Here is a 14,421-nt window from a genome sequence, read left to right on the forward strand (position 1 = left end):
CAACGGAGTACAATGATTAAAATTAAAATATGACAGCAAAAAGAGAAAAACAATTGCATAATAAAGTAAAATACGCATACCTGTGTAGAATGACAAAATGTGCTTACAATAGAGCGGAAGAAAGAAGGAAAACCACACTTCGAATAAGCACTCTCTTTTCTTTAAATATTTTCACCAGTTTTCTTCATTTTGCTGTTGCACTGTACACATTTAGATCTTCGGTTGCCAGTAACAGCTCTATATGTGTTGGAAAGGCGACCCGAAGGTGCACAAGGAAGTCTACCAGTTCTGTGATCTATACAATATATAAAATTGGATGTTGCTATGTTTGAAGCTAATAGACTCAAAAACTACTGGTCCGATTTCGCTGAAATTTTCACAGTTTGTTCTTATTACGTCTGAGAGGGATTATGGAGTAGTTTGAACGAAATCTGATTGGTAGTTCGGCACTAAGAGGTGAAAAATAAAATAGAGGAAGATAAGCAAACCGCAAGACAAGTCCGATCAGAGGATTCCCTACGCAACAGTATGTGGAGATTATGATGTGTCCCTTAAAACTTATTTCTGATTTTATCTGGAAAAAAATACTGTAGGGGCAAGACACCCCTAGTATCCCTAAAGGAAGGGGGTGAAACTTAAAAATCCGAAAATGATGATATTAGTGACGAATTCATAGTCTTTGGGGTAGCTGAGATGAACTGCCACGCTCTGAATTCCGTTTAAGTCAAAGTTCGTTCCCAATCGGTATGGTAAACATATTATGACTTACTGTTTTGAAAGAAAACTGTTGGGTAAGACACATATGGGCGGGATTGTACAACTGAAGATGTTACAGACGTTAAAATTGGTGTTGGGAATCTTCTTTAAAAATAAACACATTTTTAATTTATTTTTGGAACATCCATAAACTATATTATCGGTATTAAATCTTCATAAAATTATTGAAATGGCAGGAAAAACATTATGACTACGACAGACATATCAAGATGAGTTACCTGACCTATTTATAAGGAATGCTGTGGAGCAGTGCACGGGTCCACTAGTATAGTATATTGTATTCGAAGATGAGGTGCTTCACATCTCTTGTTGGAAGTGAAGCATGGTTGAATCTCACCTGGAAGATTGTGGTTATTTGGCCTCTGGCCCACCTGACGGCTTGATGCCATGATTTGTGTGGGATAGCTCGCTGAATGGAGGTATAGTAATGGCCCCTGTGTTGAGCAGTCCTGTTCCACAGAGCTGTCAATTCAACGTAAGTTTTCCTTCTTCTATTTACGCAAAAATCAATGCAGGGGAGGCTTAATGGAAGGAATAAGCCAGTGCGTGCGTCTTCTTTGGCCAGACTTTCGACCAGATTATTGTATGGAAGTTCTGAGTGCCATTTTACCCTTAACAACTACACGCTCTTTCCGAGCGATTTCATGACGGACGATAATATTCTAATATTTCATAGATGTAGGAGTGTCTTCGTATGTTTGTTTGAGAATGTCTCAATTACCTGACAGTAATTTGAGAAACTGAAATGATAAGAGCCTTATAAAAATTTCTCGATTTTGATAAATACAGTGCATCCCGGATCGCGAGAAGTTCAGCAGTGTAGATGGATGCTTCAATGGGGATAGAAAAACGACCAAATCTGCAGACTTTGCACCATCAGTATATACTGTAGGCCTATCTGGGCGTAATCCGATCATGTAGATTCAATGAAGGCCATCACGTGTTTATTTGGAGCTGGTTTTTCTTGTAAGTACCTCGGAACATAATTTATGTGGAGGCAAGAGATATCTTTAGAAGAATTGCCACCACTGCTGCTACCATCATAGTTCCCTCAAGCCCAGATTTTCTTAAATGCACCTTATCACTTGGCGTACACACACACTTCACTCGCCCGTGCCATCGACCTATGGCCGCGCGATATTGCTCTAAAGCAATATTCATACTTCTCACTCAGCACTCACTGCACAATACAACCTCTCGCTTCGCTAGTTCGATTACAACTGCAAGAGATATCGTGGTGCAGGTCTTTTTCGAGTTGACAGCCTGTAGGTGACTAGCGCGTCAGTGAGATTACCCGTTCTTAAAAAGTCAACTGCCTCAATAAGGAACAAGCTCGGAAACTTGTGAAAATGGGTCGGACACACTATATCTAATCCCCTGATTCAGAGGGAGAGTGAGATATTTTCTATCAGAAATTTGTTCGCGACCTCAAAACTGGTCGGAATACTAACCTCATTCTCATTTCAAGAAAATTCTAACTAATATTTCAGTCCTACAGAGAAAGTTAGAAAAGGTCCGAATAATAGAAGATTCTGATCTATATCATAAAATCTACTGATATGTGGAATGAAGTTCAGTATGTCGTGAAAGCAAAGATAATCATGTACTGCACTTAAACCGCTGAACCAGAGACGTTCATCGTTAATCAACGTGCCTAAAAATACCAGTACGAGTGACACTTGAGATAGTTTTCCATGGCTTCCCTATTTCATCTGCAGGAAAATGGCGAGATGATGCCTTTCCGAACAGGCTTAATGAAATAACCAGTCATCACACCAGTCCATATATTACAAAAACACAACTTGTCAAACAGAAATTACACTGAAAATAAGCACAATAGCATTGGCGATGATGATGATAAATGATTACAAATAGCATAAAGACAGCTCGAAATTGCAACCGAGAAAGTACAGACGTCTTACGGTTCGTTCCGCTGCAAAATAACATCAAGCGAGGATTTAAGGACTAAAAATAATAATTTCGAATGTTATAAATCATTTTTCAAAATTAACAAAATTATATGAATAACGTCCTTACTTGAGAAAATGATTTACTAAACGTGTAAATAATTAAGTCCACGTTTACCCAGTAAATTGGATGTCCTGGAATTCAGAATAATTCGGGAAATGGATCAATAATATTACTTGTCGGAAGTCATAAATATGATAAAATAGTATTCATGAATTGCATCAGCTAACATGAGCATAGAGACAGAAATGGAGAAACTTCAGTACAAACACATTCCCTTGAGAATTCCGTTCTCATTTCTTTGCAAGCAAAGAAGATTCCTTTGTCCCTGTTTACCTTTCTCTCTCAACTCTACTACTTCTAGTATCGTAAATCAATCTTGAGCCTGCACTACCTGTTGATCACACTTCAACATCCTACACACATTCTCAGCAACAGGAATGTACCAAAAATCAAAGACTAAAGAGGAACAGAAGGAAAACAAGAATAAGAAAAAGAAGCAGCGATGGTTGTCACTTGGGAATTGTAGTAGTTACATAAGAAAGAAGCACAAGCAGAAGCACAACAGGTAACACAAAAGAATCAATTGAACGCGGGATTTTAACTAGTCTTCCACTGCAGGAATATCGTAGAGAAAGGAGCAACAAAATACATATTGGTCTTAACTTAATGTACAACATTTTACGGAAATATCCCTTGTTGAATTGTACATCGGTGCAACCTTGTATACTTTATAACAAATTATAATATTTTACGAAATAATCAAGTCTAAATATTGTCACATGTTTACTGTTTTAAAGAGCTATCGTGAATTTACTAAGATCGATCATTTTTTTTTCATATGTAACTTGTCATGTTGTTGCACTTTATGGATCGTTGTTCATTTTATAATAAAGTACAGATAATTCTCATGGTCCCAGTGATTATTATTGTCCTAGTTTAATATGTACCTTCACAAACATCGCCATTTAAAACTTTAGGCATTTCGACATCTTCTATTATATTCTGACCATTCTATACATGAAAATGAAAATCCACAGCCTGTTTCCAGTCATTCGACTGGGTCAGGAATGGAATGAATGAAGCCCTCATCTAGCAGCGAGGATAGGAATTGTACCGGCTGCCGAAGCCTATCGCATTCCTCTGGGGCAATGATTAATGAATGAGAGATGAAATGAAATGATACTGGAGAGTGTTGCTGGAATGAAATATGACAGCGAAAACCGGAGTATCCGGAGAAAAACCTGTCCCGCCTCCGCTTTGTCTAGCACAAATCTCACATGGAGTGGCCGGGATTTGAACCACGAAACCCAGCGGTGAGAGGCCGGCGCGCTGCCGTCTGAGCCACGTGGTCTAAAATTGATTTTGAGGAATATGTCTTTAATTATACGATGAAGTATCGTACTTCTTGGTGAAGAGTTACAGGTTCAGTAGAAAATTAAATGAGATACTTTATTAAGGGTATTTACGAACATATCAAAAGCTTTCTTCTGGTGCCACCTCCTTACAGAATGTTCGCACTCGACTTTCGTGGAGTAATATAAGGGGAACATGTCGAACCACGGTTGGGGGTCCGCATCCAGAATAATCTTCTCCGCCCACGCCCGACTTCTATGGTCAGCTGCATAGGCTATATATGTCATTTCAGAAGCAATGCCGGAAACTGGCGGCTTTCCTCCGTTTTGTGAGGGTTAAGACTTCTCATTATTTTTTTGGAACATGGAAGTACCTCATCGTTGGTGACGTAGTCTACCCATGGGCTCCTCAACATTCACCAACATTTCTACAATCGGTTCACTGACGAAGCCTTTATTTCGATACTGCAAAGCAGCACCGGTAACACACAAGACTTCACGACACATCGAAGGGTTTCGAATCGGAGTTCACGGTTGCACACAAAATGTCTCACTTTCAGAAACACACTTCTTGCAGTCTCGATTCTGGTTTTGATTTCTAGTATTAAATGTACATGGCGTAATATTCAACATAAAAGATCTAACTCTAACCAAAGTATTTTTTTTTTTCTGCTACGGGCTTTACGTCGCACCGACACAGATAGGTTTTATGGCGACGATGGGAGAGGAAGGGCCTAGGAGTTGGAAGGAAGCGGCCGTGGCCTTAATTAAGGTACAGCCCCAGCATTTGCCTGGTGTGAATATGGGAAACCACGGAAAACCATCTTCAGGGCTGCCGACAGTGGGATTCGAACCCACGATCTCCCGGATGCATGCTCACAGCCGCACGCCTCTACGCGCACGGCCAACTCGCCCGGTAAAGTAAAATTTAAGTCATATGTTATATTGTTTCTGTTGGTAGACCTGAAAGCATACTAGAAACGTTTTTAGAAAAAGACTTGGCGAACTTCATTTTTGAATGGTGAATGTATACTTTACTCTGATTTAACAATGCAGATCTTCTTAAAAGACACCAAGAGCATTTGAGAATATCAAGCAGTAAAACAATGGGTTGTAAGACAAGCAAAGTACGTTGTCAGTTTTACAGCTTTTCATATTTTTACATTGTCCTAGAACACTATTCTAGATACATTAACAAACCTACTGCTTAATTTTTAAGATAAATACTCTTATTCTGAGAGCAGATATTGACAATGACAGACTGTACACTTTCAATTATTCTCAATTAAGTAAGATTTGTTACTTTAGTGTTATTTGTAAACCCATGATTTTGTTGTTCTAGGCCTACGAGCACCCTTAATACACATTCTGACATACATGTAACTTTTAGATGACATGGCATATGGCTTTTCGTGCCGGAAGTGTCCAAGGACATGTTCGGCTCGCCAGGTGCATCTTTTGATTTGATACCCGTAGGTGACCTGCGCGTCGTGATGAGGATGAAATGATGATGAAGACAACACATACACCCAGCCCCGTGCCAGCGAAATTAACCAATGATGGTTAAAATTCCCGACTCTGCCGGGAATCGAACCCCGGACCCCTGTGACCAAAGGCCAACACGCTAACCATTTAGCCATGGAGCCGGGCAACTTTTAGATTATGTGGTATGTTGATAAGTACGAAGTTGTTAGTATTCATACTTACGTGCATATTCATTACAATCAATGATTTCGAGAACTGCATCCACGATGCGGAATAAAGACAAACATCTCCAAGACAAAATGCATGGCCATATCGCAATCACCAAAACAACAACACTTAATGATCCACAATGACAAGATCAACGAACTATCTCGGTCAGAAAATAACTGACGATGGTAGGAGTATGGCTGAGGTAAAGAGCCATATTGCTCAAACTAAGATCGCTTTTATGCAGAAGAAGTTACTGTGTAGCAATAAACTTAGTCCACCCCTTCGTATAACGATCCTAAATGCGTCTATTTGGACTGTTCTACTGTACGCCTCAGAAACATGGACAATAAGCATAAGTCAAAATGTGGTGTTCCCGTAGGATTATTAGAGTTTCGCGGATAGAAAAGGTGACAAATGCCGAGAAAAAGAACAGAGTAAATCAGAAGAGATCTCTGATAGAATTGATTCGCAAAAGACATCCTTCCTGGTGGGGCTAACGCCAATCTGAGCTGATGACAATTATTAATTATTGTGGAAGGATTCATGAACGGAAAACCACTTCGAGGAGGACCAAGATATATACACATATTCCAAGCAAATACAATAAGATACCGGAGTGGGAAACTACGTTACAATGAAAGGGGCTGCAAACAACCGTACACCTTTGCATCATTTTGCAACAAAAGGCCATATGTAGACTGAGTACGCGATAATGATGATTTATTTATTTATTTATTTATTTATTTATTTATTTATTTATTTATTTATTTATTTATTTATTTATTTATTAATTAATTAATTAATTAATTAATTTATTTATTTATTATCTCACCCAAAATACAGGTTTGCCATAATGACACAGAATGGCGCAAAATACATTTTACATCAAGGAATATATCCTTAAGTCCAAAAAGGTTTAACCCTGGTCGGTAGTTTCTGCTTGGAGCGTAATTCTACACAGGCCTCGTATAGTGCACCCCATACAGATGATGTAAAGCTACAGAGAACTTTATAAAATATAAAACAGTAGTCTACCAATATTTCACCAATGTAACTATAGATTTTGGAAGATGGATATCAAAAGACATCGTTCAGGACTGAAGCACTACATCTTAGATTCCAAGTCCTATTGGTCAATAAAGAACGCTCATCTCAAAATAAACAAGAGAGATATATAAGGGCAATCGTATCTGTTCCCTGACGTGTTCATATTGAGCAAAGTAGCCCGTAGATTCATACGCCCGAGAACAATTATTATTCACGAGCTGTAATTGAAGAGGATTTACCGTCATGTAATGAATGCTAGATGGAGTCTATGCGTTGTTAGAACTCATAAAATAAAAAATAAAAAAACACGTCAAAAAGGGCAGTTGACAATTGTTATATGGATGTGTTTTGATGACATAAAAGAGCATATAAATCACACACGTGCTTCTCAATTACTACCGGAATTCATCCAATCTCCAGTTACATCCAATGATAGAACCATTTGAAAATCCACAATAACCGACACTCAGGAGTTGTTCATTTCATACATTGCGTACACACTCATAAATCGCATAGCTGCTATCGGAACAGCAATAAATTAAAGATTACAAAAGGTTTAATTACAATAATGGCCTAATGTCTAAATGCTCGGGGAAGAGCATAGCACTTCATATTATTATTATTATTATTATTATTATTATTATTATTATTATTATTATTATTATTGAGTTTTAATTCTCTATCGAAAGATTGATCATGGATCGTACAAAGTTCAACACTACAGACAGATGCTTTTCGATATTTGTTTTGCGACACACACACACACACACACACACAGAGAGAGAGAGAGAGAGAAAGAGAGAGAGAGAGAGAGAGAGAGAGAGAGAGGTAGGTAGGTAGGTCTTGAGCGACGATAACAAACGAAAGGGATATAACTGGGAAGAAAGCGACCATGGCCTTCATTAAGGTACATCCCCAGAATTTACCTGGTGTGAAAGAGGGAAACCACGGAAAACCATCATCAGCTCTGCGAAAAGCTGGGTTCGAACAAACCATCTCCCGAATGACCCAAACTACGTAGCGAACTCACTAGGTTTACAGAGATGAGTGTATATGATTGTAACTGTTGTGAAGACTTGCTTGTTATAATTTTACGAATGAAATATAAAATTCAATAGCGCTGAGATTCTGTTATCAATTCCTTCCCTTACTCCAACCGCACTGTACACACCTAGGTATTATTCATCGTGAACAGCTCAGGATAATAATAAATAATAATAAAAATGCTGTTGTAATGCCCGCCTGGTGGCCATAATCGTTACGGCGTTGAGGTCTAAATGGCCAGACCCTGTGGTTAGTCATTTCGAGTCCCGTTGGTCGAAAAAGAATGTCACGATCAGAATGTTGGCCGGTAGGGTAGGGGAGGTGATTGTATACAATTTCGAATCACTAGTTTGCTCGTCAAAAGCCTGGATTCAATTCTAAACCTCTCCGGTGTGCTCATATGGAGTGAGGGCATATGACGCTGTTCATAGGGAACAGATAGGGAATCTGCCACCTGGGCGACTGCCCTAAATGTAGATCAGTAGTGATTGATTGATTGATTGATTGATTGATTGATTGATTGATTGATTGATTGATTCTGATTCGTCCGTGGGATGGCAACGTAAAGGCTTGAGTTGCCCCCTTGGTATTATTCGACAGGAGTAAGCTACGTGCCGACACCGGGTTTCACCCTCTCTCTGCCCCATCATCATCATCATCCCAATCCAGACGCGCAGGTTGCTTATGGGCTTCAAACAGAAAGACGTGCACCAGGCGAGTCGAACATGTCCTCGGACACTCCCGGCACTAAAAGCCATACGATAAATATATACATTTGTTGTAATTATATAGCTACTTTTATTGGTAAAATATTTATATGAAAGAACTATAGAGGACCCCACGTATCTTTTACTCAAACTAAATGAAGCACTCCGAGAGAAGCGTTTTCATACACGAGACGCCACATTTCCCAACGGTAGGGCCCTTCGTCACGGACATCAACAAATATGGCATTGCTACAGGTATCCTGCACCTTTTATATACCTACAACGGGTGAAAAATGTTGCATGGACTTCACTGAAGGTCTATGGAGGTATGGTGGGTCTACGGTAAACGGTTTAGTACATAAGCTATACATACTTTTTTCTAGTCCTCGTAATTGTTAACATTCTTTACAGTATTCGGCTGAACGTACAATAAATACTGCACATTTCCATCGTCTGTCTGTGGTATGAAGTCGCCATTCTTTTTTATTTCAGTCAGACTGTGCAATAAGATCGAAATATATTACACTCAAATATTCAAACAATCCTCTAAAAAGCAGTATGATTACTACTCTGGGTATCACTGACCTCGCATTAATCTTGGAAAGTACCTCATTCTGCGAGAGCATTATGGGTAAATTATAAACATTGGAAATTCAAGTGGTTTTGATACTATATACTTAGCTAACCAAGATGAAGAAAGGAACTCTAGCGGAAAGGAAGGAAAGGAAATGAAACACGACATTCTTGCCTCGGTATTCTCAGAACAAAAGTTTCATGTTCACCATCAATATTTCCTCTTTCAACTCTGGCCTAATAATATATAATAGAGAGGCTGAAAATAGCTAGCTGGACGAGGGATCGGTTGGCTATGGCTACGTACAGAGTTCCTGGAAGTCTGCAGTCTCATCTCCTGAACTGAAAGTCTTGTTAAGAACTACAGCAATACTAAATCAAATTGTGGGCTACAGGAAATCATTAGACTTATACCACAGACAGGATGATTTCAAAAACCTACCATGAAACTGTTCGTATGAAGTGTTTTCTAATGATACTTTGTCCCCTAAAATAAACAGAGTCGATGACTGGAATATGCAAAAATATTTGTTGAACATAAAAGTTCCAATTTATTTTAAAATCAAGAAATAGTTTTCGGGAACAAAATATGTTAAATTAAATGACACTACAATAATGTATTTTCCCGTTCATGACACTCGCCAGAAGATCGACGAAGACCACGTTCAACTGAAACGAGTCTTGCTTTGCTTACACTCATACTAGTGGCATGCTCAAGTCCGACCACCCAACGTCGGCTGTTACTTTTATCTACAATGAAGAAGGGAGGTCATTTTCCTCTCCTCATAGGGAATGTAACATTGTTTCAGCTATTTAAATGATCAAATATATATTGAGTTACCAGGATACCCTTCGTAATTTACTGTTTCACTATCCAAAGAATTGGAATTAATAATAAAAAATAATCTTGCACAGTAATTACGACAATATTTACAATGCAATCTTGTATCATTTTTTGTTTGTTTCTTAGTTCACGAATTAGATTGGTGTCCTGTCAAATCCAGGGGAGTTTTAGTCTGTCAAAGTTAGAGACCATAAGATTACAACTCACTCTCTCAAAACTGAATATATACGATCAACTTATTAACACTACGCATGGGTTGAAATACTTATCACAATTGCAATTTGTTATAGAAAAAACGAAGATAAGCTCACTGATAAAATCTGCCCAGCCTGAGATTCAGTGTATCACTAGTAAATAAAATAAACTCGTGCTCTCGTCCCGGGATGGTGCAGTACTTTTCAGGCACACCCTCAATGGAGATGAGCATCATGCGCCATTTTAACCATATTCCCGCACTAGTGCCGTTCTTAAATCTCTGGCAGTACCGCAAATCGAGCCCGGACCGCTGAGGACGGCAGCTAATAGCTGTAACCGTTACGTTATACCATTGTTTCACTGATTCATAATCACTTAACGTATAAAATAAACGTGTTCCAATCATGTGTGCTATCGCCTCTTTCAGTGTTGTTTTAAACAAATCAGTTGAACTATAATGTGAAGCTGCTTCAAACGTCATTTTCAAGGTTTCAAGTCTCTCTCAACCGGTACAGACCGGAAAAAGCCTCAGACGAGATTTTTATTATGCATTAGAAACTGATCAGACCGTATTAAAACTAACGAATATCAGCTCAAAAGAACAAAGGCTAACCTACGACCTCTGAATTCCGCTGCACAACAATATGGGTTGGAAAATAATGAGCTCAAATAATGATTAATCAGTAAAAGAGCTTTTACTCCAGACTATTACTAATGGTTTTCAGAGACGCCAGAATGCCGAGATATTGTTTGTACATTTTGTCAATGTATACTAAACCGTTTTTAATGATCATACTTAAGAATTAGGGACAATGCCCTGCAGATGCGGTATCAGTAATTTCTTAATCGTTAAGGAAACTTAAAAGAAACTTCTTTTAAGAAAACTGACTATCACTATCAGCCATATTCAATCGTTTTTACGATGTGGCCTCTTTTAAGTCCGAAGCAAGGTAGGTTTTCATGAGGTCTCTCCATCTGGGACGGTCTTGAGCGATGTTCTGCCAATTGATCCCAGTAATCTTCCGGATGTCTTTATCCCATCTGTTCGGTGGTCTTCCCTTCGGTCTCAGATGATCTTTCGGACTCCACTCAAGCACAAGCTTTGTCCACCTACCATCATCAGCGAACAACATGACCTGCCCACTGCCATTTTAGGGTAAACCCCCTTTCTAAAAAGTCACTGACCTTCTGACTGACCTGATGTAATCTGCTCTCTTCCTGTCTTTCTTCGTGAAGCCTAGCATAAACCGTTCCATAGCTCTTTGGGTTATTCTGAGTTTTTGCTTAACAAACTCGCTCAATGCCCAGGTTTCACAACCGTAAGTCAGTAAAGGGAGAACACTCTGGTCAAAGACTGTCTTCTGGCATGTTGGATTTGAAGATTGAAGAATTTCTTCCGTAGGCTTCCCATCCTAGTTTGATACGTCGGAAGATTTCCGGTCTTAAGTCCCCTTTCATGTTTACAAGCTGCCCAAGATAGACATCCTCATTGACCTGTTGTAATGTGCAATTTCCCCACATGCAGCTTTCCTGCTGGGGCCCAGTTGAGCATTACCTTGGTTTTAGGAAGGTTCATGAATAGTCCCACTTTTTGACAGGCTGAGACAAGATCTTGTATTAGAGTTTGTAGTATATCGACGTCGTTGACCAAAAGTTTAACGTCGCCTGCAAACCTTAAATTGTTCAGCCCTTTCCCATTGATTTTGATTCCTGTACTTTGCCAGTTTGTTTTTGACATGGACATTTCTAATACTGCTGAGAACAGCTTGGGAGATATGGGGTCGCCTAGCTTTACACCTCTTTGAATGGAAAAATCCGTGGTTGGCACCTTGACGTTCACGAAGGCTGAAGAGGTTTCGTAGATATGCTGGAGTACTCTTATGTAGTCAGCATCGACGCCGTGTTCGGCTAAGGCTTGCATAACAGCAGCGTGGCTCACCGAGTCAAAAGCCTTTTCAAAGTCCACAAAGGCTATTGTGTTAAAATGCAATTTGTCTTATCTAGTGTAAAGATTTCTGAGAAATCATAACCGAGTCTGAAATAAATCATCATGCACAGAATCGGATTAAGCACTTTATTCAATTATTTTATTTGCAATTACCAGAACGTGAGTTCAGAAGACAGAACGTTTTCCGGAATAGCATGTTTGGAATGAACTATACACTGAAGTAATGTTGGGAATCTTCCTACCACCGAAGAATCTGTACTTCCTGACACAAAACCAGAGCGGGCTCTTGTACGCTAGAATCAGCGTCAAACTTCGAGTAGCTCGTTCAGTGTTATGGCCCTTCGTAATAAAGGATTTCTTGTCTCATTCAATCTACATTTCTCCAATATATACTTTCTCAGTAAGCTTGTATAGTTCCATTACGTTAGAAAAGAAACAAAGCAGTGTTTATGGTAATTAAACCCCATGGCAACAGTCTTGGTGAGCCTTGGCTTCTCAAGCGACCGCTGTACGAGATTATTTGAGGTCACCGTGACGAATCCTCTCGCCCATTACTTTTTGGCTTTCTATATCGCGGCCGCTATCCCAGAGTCAGATAGCTCCACAATTCTAATAACGTAGGCTGAGTGGACCTCAAACCAGCCCTCTGATCCAGATAATAATCCCTGACCTGGCCGGGAGATGAACCTGGTGCCTAGCATTAAACAGCGGGACCAGCGTTAGGTCAATATCAATGGAATATTAGCATTCAAACTTGTTCGGCTCCTCGGCTAAATGGTCAGTGTACTGGCCTTCGGCTCAGAAAGCGCCGGGATCGATTCCCAGCCGAGTCGGGGATTTTAAGTTTGTTCGGTTAATTCCTATAGCCTGGGGGCTATTGCATACAATACATCACACTACAAACCACCACAGAAACATGGCATAGAGAATAAATCCCTCCAAATACGGTTGGCGTCAGGAAAGGCATCTGTTTTTTTTTTGGGGGGGGGGGGTATAAAATACTGATGTTTCTAGTTTTGATTTCAAAAATTCTTCAGTTCTTCCGTTCATCCTACGACCATTTTACATGTCGAGAGCAAGTGCAAGCCATCAGTTTCCTGTTTTCTCACTAATACATTTTTTAGTACTCTGCCATATGCAAAACAATCCTTGCATCATATTTTCTACCATATTCTAGTAAAACTTTCAGGAAATCTTCCAATTTAAGATTACTTTGTATTATTATCAAGTATATGTGTAACTACCTTTTTGCCTTTTTTTTTTCTTTCCAGAAGTGCACCTTCTGCATTTTCCTGTCTGACAAATAAACGAAGAATAATATTATTAATTAAATTTGTAATAAGGACCTAACCATGGCGCTACAGCCACGAAGGGCATGGGCCTACCAAGCGACCTCTGCTCAGTTCAAAGGCCAGCATGTCGAATCCTCTCCGCCGTTATTCCTGGCTTTCTAGACCGGGGTGATAAGGACCAGCTATCCATATTTCATCTTTAAAAATCAAAAGTTGAGGCGTAAAGATCATTTTCCATGTTGCAAACTTCTATAGGTCAATACTTGACTGTTTTTTTCCAATATTACCAAAATTGTATGTGATTATTTCTCAGAAAACTATGTCATCTTTTTCTTCCACCTTCGTAACCTTCAGCCAGGAAGCTCCTAGGTCGGACATGAAATCATTGACCTCCAACAAACTTGCATGGTCGTGGTTTACCTGCTACGGGATTGAGTAGAAAGTATAGCTAGCGAGTCAACGAGTGTTGTATGGCGGTAAATAACTCGACTCTCTAAAAGGACCTACAGTTTTGGACGAAGGAACCTTCCAGTTAGATGCTGGTGCTCCTGTGGAGAAAACGCCACTGAAATCCAGCAGTCAGCGTCTGCAAAAGGCGTCTGCTCTTCAGGTTAAGGATGCCTCATTAAAATCTGGCAGTTAGGTATAAAATGCCTGTAAGTGTTGTGAATACCATAATAATAGACTATGCGAAGCATCACAGAGGATCAGCACAAAGAACACGGTGACAACTGGAAAACTGTAGATAAATTAAACATTTCAGTCTACTCACTTTAAGAGGCAAAACAACGGGACTATCACCTCCAAATATCATGCTATCTTACATATTAAAATGAGAAAATTGCTAAAAATCCTTTTTAATCAAGTATAACATACTATGAGACAAACAAAATTTCTGTTCGATACAAGTTTTGCGCCGTGTATTCAGGTAGGCATTTTCTTGCAAACTGCATTTACCTGGAGAATTTCTCACTTG

General features: G+C 39.4%; 1 protein-coding gene across 4 annotated transcripts in view; it reads right to left on the bottom strand.

Annotated features, from left to right (window-relative positions):
• Positions 1 to 14,421, bottom strand: part of LOC136857088 (cytotoxic granule associated RNA binding protein TIA1) — a 963,365-nt gene that overhangs the window by 489,566 nt on the left and 459,378 nt on the right. The gene's annotated exons all lie outside the window — the stretch shown is intronic.

This window comes from Anabrus simplex, chromosome 1, assembly GCF_040414725.1.
Source record: "Anabrus simplex isolate iqAnaSimp1 chromosome 1, ASM4041472v1, whole genome shotgun sequence".
NCBI classification, from domain to species: Eukaryota; Metazoa; Arthropoda; class Insecta; order Orthoptera; family Tettigoniidae; genus Anabrus; species Anabrus simplex.